This window comes from Galeopterus variegatus, unplaced genomic scaffold, assembly GCF_000696425.1.
Source record: "Galeopterus variegatus unplaced genomic scaffold, G_variegatus-3.0.2 Scaffold620, whole genome shotgun sequence".
NCBI classification, from domain to species: domain Eukaryota; kingdom Metazoa; phylum Chordata; class Mammalia; order Dermoptera; family Cynocephalidae; genus Galeopterus; species Galeopterus variegatus.
The window spans coordinates 343,975-354,888 of NW_007726731.1; the positions used below are offsets into that span (position 1 = coordinate 343,975).

The following is a 10,914-nucleotide window of genomic DNA, read 5'->3' on the forward strand; positions in this document are numbered from 1 at the left end:
GGGGGGGGGGGGGGGGGGGGGGGGGGTGTCTTAAACAGACCCTGGCAGTTTCAGAGAGTTGAGAATACTAAGACTAAGATTTAGGAAGGCCAAAGCAGCCAGAATTTATGGAATAGTGTAGCAGAGAGAAGGAAACTGCATACACAGACAGTGCTCTGAAGATCTTCAAATGAGCCCCCTCAAGCCACTGGCAGTGTACGTACCCGTCATGTGTGAAAGAAAACTACCTGAGGCTGGCAAAAGGATCACTGAAAAAAAATTGGCCAAAGAATTCCTAAAACTCATACAAGGCTATGGATAGTTTCTCTTCCCACTGGGTAAAGTAAAAGACCTCATAATACATGAGACATCATTGTGAAGTCCTCAGAAGGAAACTAACTTCTAAATTAGCTCTAGGGAAAAAAGGCTGCACACTGCTCTGACCCACCCTAACAGAGTTTCCTAAAAACAAGGTAAGTCTTGGGCCGGCCCGGTGGCGCACTGCTATAGTGCGCCGCTTGGGAAGCGTGGCAGCACTCCCGCCAAGGGTTCGGATCCCACATACAGACCGGTTCCCACTCACTGGCTGAGCGAGGCACGGGAGCAATACCGAGGGTTGCGATCCCGTTGCTGGTCCCGGTCCGGTACGGGGGCGACACTGAGGGTTGCGATCCGTTGCCGGACACGGAAAAAGACAAAAAGGAAAAAAAAAAAAAAAAAACAAGGTAAGTCTCAAAAACACCAAACTGATCTCAAAATATTTAACTGCATGACAAAACTTAGACCAACATTATTTAAAGGACTACAACAAAAATCCAGCACCCAATATCATAAAATTCACAATGTCTGACATCCAGTCAAAATTTATCAGGCATGTAAATAAAAGGAAAATATAACCTATAACTAGGAGACTAGCTAATCCACAGAAACAGACACAGAATTGACAGAGAAACAGAACTTGGCAGACAGAGATGTTAAATGAGCTACTATAAATATGCTCAGTATGCTCAGGAAAGTAGAGAAAGACATGGAGGTGCTGAAAAGAGAAGTGCAAAAAAATTTTAAAGCCTAAATGGAACTTCTGGAAATGAAAAATACAATAACCGAAATAAAAAAAAATAACTAAGTGGGATTAACAGCAGATTGGACAGTTAACTTGAAAACAAAGTGACAGAAAATATCCAAAATGAAGCACAAAGGGAAAAATTTTAAAAACAAACAAAAAAAGTGAACATCAGTGACTTGTAGCAAAATACAAAAAAAGCTAATGCACACATAATTGAGGTCCAAAAACTAGAGAGAAGATGGTGATAGAAAAAAAATACTTGAAGAAATAATGAGCAAAATTTTTTCAAATGCTATCAAAACCATAAACCCACAGACACAAGAGGCTCAACAAAATCCAAGCAGAATAAACAAAAACCACACCAAGAAATATCATAACCAAATTGTTGAAACCCAGTGACTAAGAAAAAATGTTAAAGTCTGCCAGAGGGGGAAAAAAGAACTGGCAAATACAGAAAAACAAAGGTATGCATCACAGCAGACTTCTCAGCAGAAACTATACAAATGAGAAAACAATGGGCAACATCGTTAATGTACTAGAAGAAAAAACACTGTCAAACTAAAATTCTACAAGCAATTAAAATATATTTCAAAATGAAGGTGAAGACTGGGTAAGGAAAATGTGGTACATATACATGATGGAATACTACTCTGCCATAAAAAGAATTAAATTCTGCCATTCACAGCAATATGAATGAACTTAGAGAAAATTATGTTAAGTAAAATAAGCCAGGCACAGAAAGATAAATACCACATGTGCTCACTCATGAGTGGGAGCTAAAAAGAAAGAAAGAAAGAAAGATACAACAATCAATAATTTGCTGAATTATCAAAAGGACAGAACAGAACTGAGGCCACCAGAGATGGGAAAGGGGGAGGGGGAGGAGGGGTTAGCAAGAAATTGGTAAAGGGCCACAAAAATGATTACATGATGTAATGTTAAATATACTAATTATCCTAATTTGAACATCACATATTGCACACAGGTATTGATATTCAATGCTGTACCGCACAGATATGTACAATCATATTTTTTTTAAAAAGTGAAAATGTTTTTAGACAAAAGCAGAAAAAAAATATTACAGCAGATATGCACCTAAAGAAATGTTATCTAAGCAGAAGTAAAGGAATATCAAATCAAAATTTGGACCTACACAAAGGAATGAAGAGTGCCAGTAAATATATTTCAGCTTGGTAAACAATCAGCTATTGTACATTTGATCTCTTGTTTGACCCAATATTTACTTGAGAAAGTTTTTTGTTTGATTTTTCCAAGTGGTTTTAAACTTCTGTTGTAGAAAGAGAATAGACATATATAATTTCAGCTTTTCTGAAATTTACTAAGATTTTCCTTTATGGTTTAATCTAAAATTTATTTTTTTAATGTTGCATGGTCAACTGGAAAAGAATATTTAATCTCAAAGACAAATGAAAGCTTCATAAGTGACTAAATAAACCCCATTATTATATGCAGGTTTTACACTATGCTTTTTCAGACTTAAAATTTTTACTCGCATTATATGCATCTATATGATATGAAGAGTTAGGGCAGAGATTCTCAATTTTGCACTTAATCTAACTTTATGTTTACTTTGCTAGGCCTGTAATAGGCAAAGTGTGTTTCTTGACAATGTAAGGAATTTCTAATTTCAAGGAATATCAAAAAAATTCTCAAAAAATGTTATAGCTATTTAAATTCATTTCCATGTTAAACATCTCCATGTTCATTTTTAACGGAGGAAGTTACAGTGATAAAATACTTGAAAAGTCACTTCATATCAAACACCATTGTCAAAACAAAGCACCCTCCTTTTTCTCTAAAATCGTAAAATGTGGTTTGACTAGTAAGTAGCATGTTATAACTGTGATCCTTCTTGTATGAGACACTGTACTGTACCTAATATATTTGTGATACTTTTTAGGAACCCCATCATATCATAAACTTACACTGAACTAGTGAAATTCCTAAAGCCCTGGTTTTCTCAAATCTATGCTTTTGCAGTTTGTTTAAACTAGAAGAATAATTCACTTTTTAAAGTCTGATTAAGAATCAGGTCTGACCTCAAACTTGGCTTAACACCAAGAGAGAGAGATGGATGAATCCTGGCTCTACTGTGAATTATTTAAATCCCAAGTAAGCCTTATTATAACTTAGCTTCCTTATACATAAAATAAATGCAACAATAACTTACACCTCACTTGGTTACTGGGACAGTGTCTGAAAATATATCTAAACAATCTATGACAGTGCTTGACACATAGCAATCATTAAATATTAGCTATTATTCTCATTATTATATTTTTATTTTCCTCATACCAACTTTCTTTTCTCTTAAATTCACTTGATCCCACACACTATATAGACCACATTAGCCACGCTTCCTCATCTTGAGAACAATAAACATCTCAATGCCTTCACCAAATAACTGATAGAAGAAGTTAAATTGAGCACCTCTCAACTATGCTTATTCTTTCATATCACTTTTAGTTTCCATAGTATCCAGGTTTCATCTTCCCTCTCAAAGTTTTCAAAACCAGAGAGGAGAGTGAGTTTCTGTCACACACTTTATTCTTCAAAAAATATGTTTTGTCTCTTACCAATAACCTATGACCCTTCAAAAGTAAATCCTCTTCTTTAATACAGTCAGGTTATACAATTTCAATAGCTATGCTATTCAATAATTATAACTGTCCTTTGGAAAAATGAAGGAAACTCTTGTGCCTCTACAATCTTTAGTCTGCAAATACTTTAGTATCATTTTTTAAAATACCACTAAAGAGAAAAAAAATACCACTAAAGATATGTTAAAAAGTTGCTTCAATTTATGGCTATACAAAAGAACAGGTGCAGCTGGTTTGGAGGGAGGGAGGTGATGAAGCACAGAAAAAGAGCACAACTTTTAACTAGCTATTCCAAGTCTTCTGATTGCCACCTTCTATAACCTTCAGGAAATGGCTGTCTGTAATTGTGACCCATCTCTTTCTCTTGAGGGTGAAACCAAAAGTTTTCTTTCTTACTAGAGCCTATATGTCTCCTTTCATGAAGCTTAGCTACCTTACTAAGTCATAATGTCCTTTGCAGTTGGCTGAAGAGAAACAAAAAAGCCCTAACCCATGGGACAACTCACATTTTCCCCTAAATTATTTCCACTCCATCCCCTAATAAGCAAGTATTCTTTCGGCAACCAACTCAGTCAGTAATCTTTCTCAAACTCAGAGACTATTATTAAAAAGTTCTTTGCAGGGCCAGCCTGGTGGCGCACTGGAGAGTGCGCCGCTTGGGAGTGTGGCGGCGCTCCCGCCGAGGGTTCGGATCCCATGTGGAGACCGGTTCCCGCTCACTGGCTGAGCGCGGTGCAGGCGCAACACCGAGGGTTGCGATCCCGTTGCCGGTCCCCGGTACAGGCGCGACACCGAGGGTTGCAATCCCATTACCGGTCAGTAAAAAAGACAAAAAGGAAAAAAAAAAAAAGTTCTTTGCAGAGAACATAGAAATTACTCATTAAACCACCATAACATATTATCAACAGTTTTTCCCAACTGTCCCAGACCTAAGACTTCTTATAGTAACTAGGCCATATTCTCCTCTCTCCATTTAAAAAGTTAATTAAAGAATAAAGAACAATTTTAAACTAGAAGTATGAAGTAGTTGTCTCTTAAACCAAAAGGCATATTTACTAGATACATATTATGTGCTAAACAGTATACAAAGTGCTTTGCCTAATTTTATCTCATGTAACTTACATAAAGTCACATAGGTATATACATATATATAAAATAGGTGCCAGGGTAAAGGGGAGAAAGGAATAGTTTTATCTAAGAGTCACAAAAATTCAGCAAGTAGGACCAATAAAATCAACAAGTAATTTGAAAGTAAAATGAGTCATGAATAGGCTGCTTACATAACAAGAGGGAAGTATAATAAAAACACTAGTTGCTATTATAAAACACTTTATTCTTTGGTTTCTGGCTAAGTTAATTTTTAGTTGCTTAGTGAGTACCTTGTATTTGTAAAGGAGTAAACTCAACTGGTCTCTGGATTCCCTAAGTATTAAGACAACTTCCAAAAATCAAAATTAAATAAAAACTTTAAAAACTGAACTCCTTGGCCAGCACACTAAGACAAAAAAAAGAAATAAAAGGTGTAAGGATTAGAGCAGAGGGATTAAAAACATATGGTTATAAGGAGAGATACAAAAACTAGAGATGCACAGACTGTAGCACTAGAATGCCTGGACGCAAATCTCAGCTCTACCACACATACCAGCTAGGTAACCTTTGGCACATTAATGCCCACTTCACTGGACTTCTTGTAAGGACCTAATGAGCTAATATGTATAAAGCATTTAGAATAGTAAACAGTAAATAATAAATAGTAAACAGTATACAGTAAAATTATCCTTTGTAAGCAATATGATTTTCTATACGAACACCCAATAGACTAAAAAAAAAATTAGAAATAAGAATTCAGCAGGTTGCTGAATACATATAATTCATTGTATTTTTAGACTTTTTTCTTACGGAATTTTTCAAAAAAAGCTTAGAGAATATTATCAAGAATTACCCCTCTCCCTCTCTCTGGCTCAAACAATGATCAACTCGTGGCCAGTCTTGTTTATTTCCCACCCATAGCCTCATCTGTATTCTGGATAATAATGAAGCAGATTCCAGGAATATCCTTGTATCCATCAATATGTCAATATGTATCTCTAAAAGATAAGGATTCTTTTTAAATATAACTACATACTATTATCACACCTAAAAATTAACAATAATTATTTAATATCAAATATCCAGTCAATGTTCAAATTTTTAAAATCTGAACCCAAATAAAGTCCAAACATTGCTTAATCTAATATTTCTTCCTGTTTCTCTTTTTTCTCCCTACAATTTATTTGTTGAAAAAACCAAGTCATATGCCCCTAGGAGTTTCCTGTAGCCTGTATTTTGCTGACTGCATCCCCATGGTATTAGTTCACATGTTTCTCTGTGTTTCCTATAAACTGGTAGGTAGAGCTAGAAGCTTGATCAGATTCATGCTCAAGTCAATTTTTTGGCAAGGATACTTCATAGATAGTGCTGTGAATTTTCATTAAGAGAAATATAATGTCTCATCTCTCTTCCTGTGATGTTAACAGCCATTGATAAGCTTTGCTTAGGTCCAGGAATTCATTACAAAATGGCGATGTTCTATTCTATGACTCCTTCTTCATCTATTAACTAGAAAGCATATGAGAAAAGAAACTTCCCTTCATCAACTGTTTGGTTACCCTGAAATATAGTTGGTTACTTAGCATACTCCAAAGAAAACTAAGGAGTTTTTTTTAAGTATCATTATGAACTAATGTATTGAAATATATTTGGTATGATTCATTTATAATGCAGTTATGCTTAATGATGCTCAAATAGATTCATCTTTGGCCAGCCAGAGCCTATTCAATTAAGCACCTGAGTTGTTTTGCCACAACCCTATTAGTGTTTGATAACTAATGTGCAAGTCGTTCAAGACCCCAGGTATGGAATCAGATTGAACCATATGCCAGTTTTCATATTCAGCTAGTTTCTTCCTTATTCTTATTTCTACTAAATTAAAAATTCCTAATTATAAATTATAAATCAGCTGTGTTATACAGTCTGGATATTATGATTGAACAGAGAGCAGAAATTATAGCGAGGTTTCTCACTGAAGCCTACTTTCAACATTCCATTGAATGCTTAAAAAAAAAAAAACATATTCCACTCAAAGCTGGAAGTTAAATGCTTCAACTTGGAAGACTGAAACAAAAAGATTCCTAATTAGGATTCTGCTTGCATTTTGGCTCTGGGAAGTATTTCTTCATGTCATATTTCAAAATTTGGATGTGATTTTTAAATATATGCAGTAAAATTTCACTTTTTTTTTCTTTGATAAATTAATAAGCTCATCAAGTGTGGGAAAATGGTCAAACTCTTAAAGATTAAACTATTTGGTCCATCATTCAGTCTTTTACAAAATTCTCACATCTTATCCTTAATATTAAAATTCATGATATTGTGAATATAAAGCTGTAAATTCAGACTATTCAAAATACTAAATGTATTTGGTAAGTTATTCCCCTCGAAATCATAGAAATGGCATTAAAGTAAGTAAAGAAGTATTTCATTATCTTGTTGTACTAAAAAATGAATTAACAAACATGAAAACCCTTTCCCTCTGAACATCTAGCATATATCACTGTGGAAAAGCTTCTGATCATTTCTTCATAAACTCTAAATAGATGTGGTTTTAATGACCCAAAATTGCTTATATCCACAATTTTTACTCTTTTCTTCTACACTAAATCATGATCAGAAATCACACTACTGAATGCCAATTCTTCACTCTGAAAAAAGCAGTATACAAATTGATATCCTGGTGCAATCTCTTTTACCTGAAAAGCAAGTATCACCCTTTCTTGCAGTTCAAGTTGATGGTGCTTTGATCAGAAGGAATAAATGCAACCTTTCCAGGCTATAATGGCTTAAAAAACAACAACCAACAACCACCACCATCAAGAACAACAAAACAAAATAAAAGCAAAAAACTCTTCTGCTGTGGTGATTTTTCCATGATAAAACAGTAACACATCTACATCAAGTACTGATACATCCTCCATACATCAGTGCTTTCATCCAATTGAAAAACAGAATATCCACTAGCACATGCACATGACAGAATTGCTTTTCCAGATGGTATACCTTTGATAAGGAATTTTTGCCAAAAGCTCATTTTACTTTCTCTCCAAGCATAATATTTGTCATTAACTTTGAAACTGGTTTAACAAGCTTCTCAGTAATAGTGTGAGTTGACCTGTTTTTTTGCTAGGAAAAGGATACCTGTGAATGATACTTCAGTAGTATTGTCTTCTCTGACTTCAGCAACAAAATTTATTTTCACACTGAAAAGCATTGCTTTATATTATTTTATACACATTTCATTTCTCATCACAAGTCTAAAAGTTAATTATTATAGAAAAGGAAACTAAGAAATATTAATTCAATTCTCCAAGGTAGCATAAAAGTAGAACCAGTTTGTGCTCTTTCTATCACACACCAGAGAAGATTGTAGCAAAGAAATACCGATTCCTTTAATACACCTTGCTGAAATTTGTTTTCAAATGTTTTACTGAGTCCAGACAAAATATTTTTAAAAGAGATCATTTTAACTTAATGTAAACTGTAATCCAGGATATGTAATGTTCTATGGTCTTAACTCATCTTCTCAAGTGCTGACTGTGCTTTGTTCTAATCCCGCCAAAATAATAAAATCCCATAATCTCAAAATCTAAAGTCTTCTCAAAATAAAGTATAAGAAAATATTGTTCAGATGTATTTATATAAAGCTTCCAAGCACAAGCTTGTAAAATTTTCCACTTTCGTTCATTTTCAAAGGGGAATATGACAAATATGAATAGGGAATATCACTCTACAAAAACTTGCCAAAGAGTGGGGAGATATAATTGATGAATTAGAAATTCCTAATTTAAAGATTTAAGCAACCTAATTTAGGCTACAAAATACTTTTACAAGTAGAACCATAAATAGTTAACAACCACAACCAATTAGCCACAAATTCAGTTGATCAGAACTTCCTATTCCCTAATCTTTACTTTTGTTAAGATCTGAATATAGAACTTAACTATATTATATAGAAAGGAATTCTAAATTACGATTTTACATACTCATTTTATGATTGCATATAAATGGTTTTAGATGAGTGAATTTAGTCTCCCTAACCCCAGAGTAAACATTCTGGGTAAAAGATGTCTTCGGGCTGGCCCGGTGGCGCACTGGATAGTGCGCCGCTTGGGAAGCGCGGCGGCACTCCCGCCCGAGGGTTCGGATCCCACATATAGACCGGTTCCCGCTCACTGGCTGAGCGAGGCGCGGGAGCAACGCCGAGGGTTGCGATCCCGTTGCCGGTCCCGGTCCGGTACGGGGGCGACACTGAGGGTTGCGATCCGATGCCGGACACGGAAAAAGACAAAAAAAAAAAAAAAAGATGTCTTCAACTTCATTCATCATGAAGTTATAGAATAATTTATATTCTTCCACATATCTAGAATCATTCTTTGCAAAGCTTGGGCATTCAGCTAATGTTCTTAGAAAGTAAGAAGGAAAGACATATCTAAAAAATAAGTTAAATGGTCCTGGTAATAAGGCAAGTTGTATATTTAATCATTATTATTTGATTTAAAATGACACCAAAAAACTTTCAACACATCTAGTAGCTGCCAGAGAAGTTTTAAAACTTATCAAAGCAACTCTTTTTCATCTGCTACTTGATTCAAGAAAACTTCTCCTTGGCAAAAATTGCTTAATTACACCATCCCCTTCTAGGAGGTAATCCATTTATTTTAACTGAGGCGGTCTTAGAATTTCCAATATCATGAATTCATATTATTTTGGAATGTTTTTGTAGAATGAAATTTACAATCCTAGTAATTAGTGATACATTTTTCTCAGATTTTCACCTTCTTTACATTCTAGCAAGGTATCAATTTACAAACCTCTGTAACATACACAGAGAAACCAACCAACTTTGACCTGCCCCCTAAAATACTTTCCATACTTCCTGCCTATTCGGAAGACTATAGTTAAAATAAAACTATTTTATTTTTAAATAAACACCTAACTAACTATACCCTGTTTGGAATTTATATGTATTTTAGAAAAAGAGAGGACTATCTTTGTTTTTGTTTTCTGTTGATATATTTCCTTTTTGTTTTCAGTTGTCTTATGTAGTCTTTAAAGTGGAGATCCAATCCATGTTTTGGAAGTATCACTTGATTCTTTAATTACAAATCTTGTTTTTCTGGTCCAAGTGAAACTAATCCATCAGATCCCAAAGGTCCTACAGGGACAGCCTATGGGGAATAACAGCAACATTTCTTGGTGAATACAAAATCCTTAACAGTAAGTTCAGGAGAAAGGGAGAGAAAGGTTTTAAACAAAACTGAGGGACAATCACTAAGGTCTCTGATATCATATGGGCAGACTCTGTTACAATGCTGAATTCAGTTGCTCATCTCATGACATAAATAAAATAAATAAAATTTTTAAAAATTGACATTTACTGCAGTATTTCTAACACAGATAGTTTACTAAGTCTTAATCTGCACTCAATATCTTATTATTGACATGCTTTCCTAATTATAAGGAATACCTCCCTTTAAAATCTGGATCTTTTCTCAGTTGATTTTTGTGGGGAGGGTGGGGGATGACATAGGGGAAATAAACTCTTCTCTAAAAGCTAACCATTCTAACATACAAGAACTTTTAAACTTATAAAACCTATATACAGAAATCAGCATTATAAAATGACTGCCAAGGGGTCAAATTAAAGTAAAGTTGTGCCTCAGATACCTTAGAATAAGTAGAAATTCTAAATGTTGGTGCCTTCATTTGGAAGCAAAGTTTCCTATTGCATGATCTTGCCTGATGGTCCTTGATTTTATAATCAGTCAGTTCCAGTTACATTCCCATTAGTATGGACAGATCTAAAGTAGGAAAAAGAAGATACATTTAGGCCACTGAAAACATTACAGATTTTAGATACTGTGACACATCACTATTTCCCTGTAAGCATACCAATATTCTTACACAGATGCTTTACTATTCCAAAAATGCCACTTCCCATTCTTGCCACTACTACAGGTTAACAAAAAATAAAGATTAAAGTAATAGATAAATATATAAAATTGACAAGAGGTAGTTATTGGTTTTTAAAAAAAAATTCAGCTCCCCAAAGAAGGTATTCAGCAAACTGGGATTTGCACTAGTATTCCAAGAGGCATGGGACTGGTAACTATTAGCTTATTCATCAGAGCCAGTGGAGTCATCCCAGCAGCA

General features: G+C 34.6%; 1 protein-coding gene across 4 annotated transcripts in view; it reads right to left on the reverse strand.

Moving 5' to 3' along the window:
• Positions 1–10,510, reverse strand: part of NCOA1 (nuclear receptor coactivator 1) — a 189,602-nt gene extending 179,092 nt beyond the window's left edge. For all 4 annotated transcript variants that reach the window (XM_008570619.1, XM_008570620.1, XM_008570618.1 and 1 more), the window contains exon 1: positions 10,429–10,510. The gene's annotated coding sequence lies outside the window, so the exon portion shown is untranslated. The remainder of the gene's footprint in view (positions 1–10,428) is intronic.
• Between the last annotated feature and the right edge of the window lie 404 nt (positions 10,511–10,914).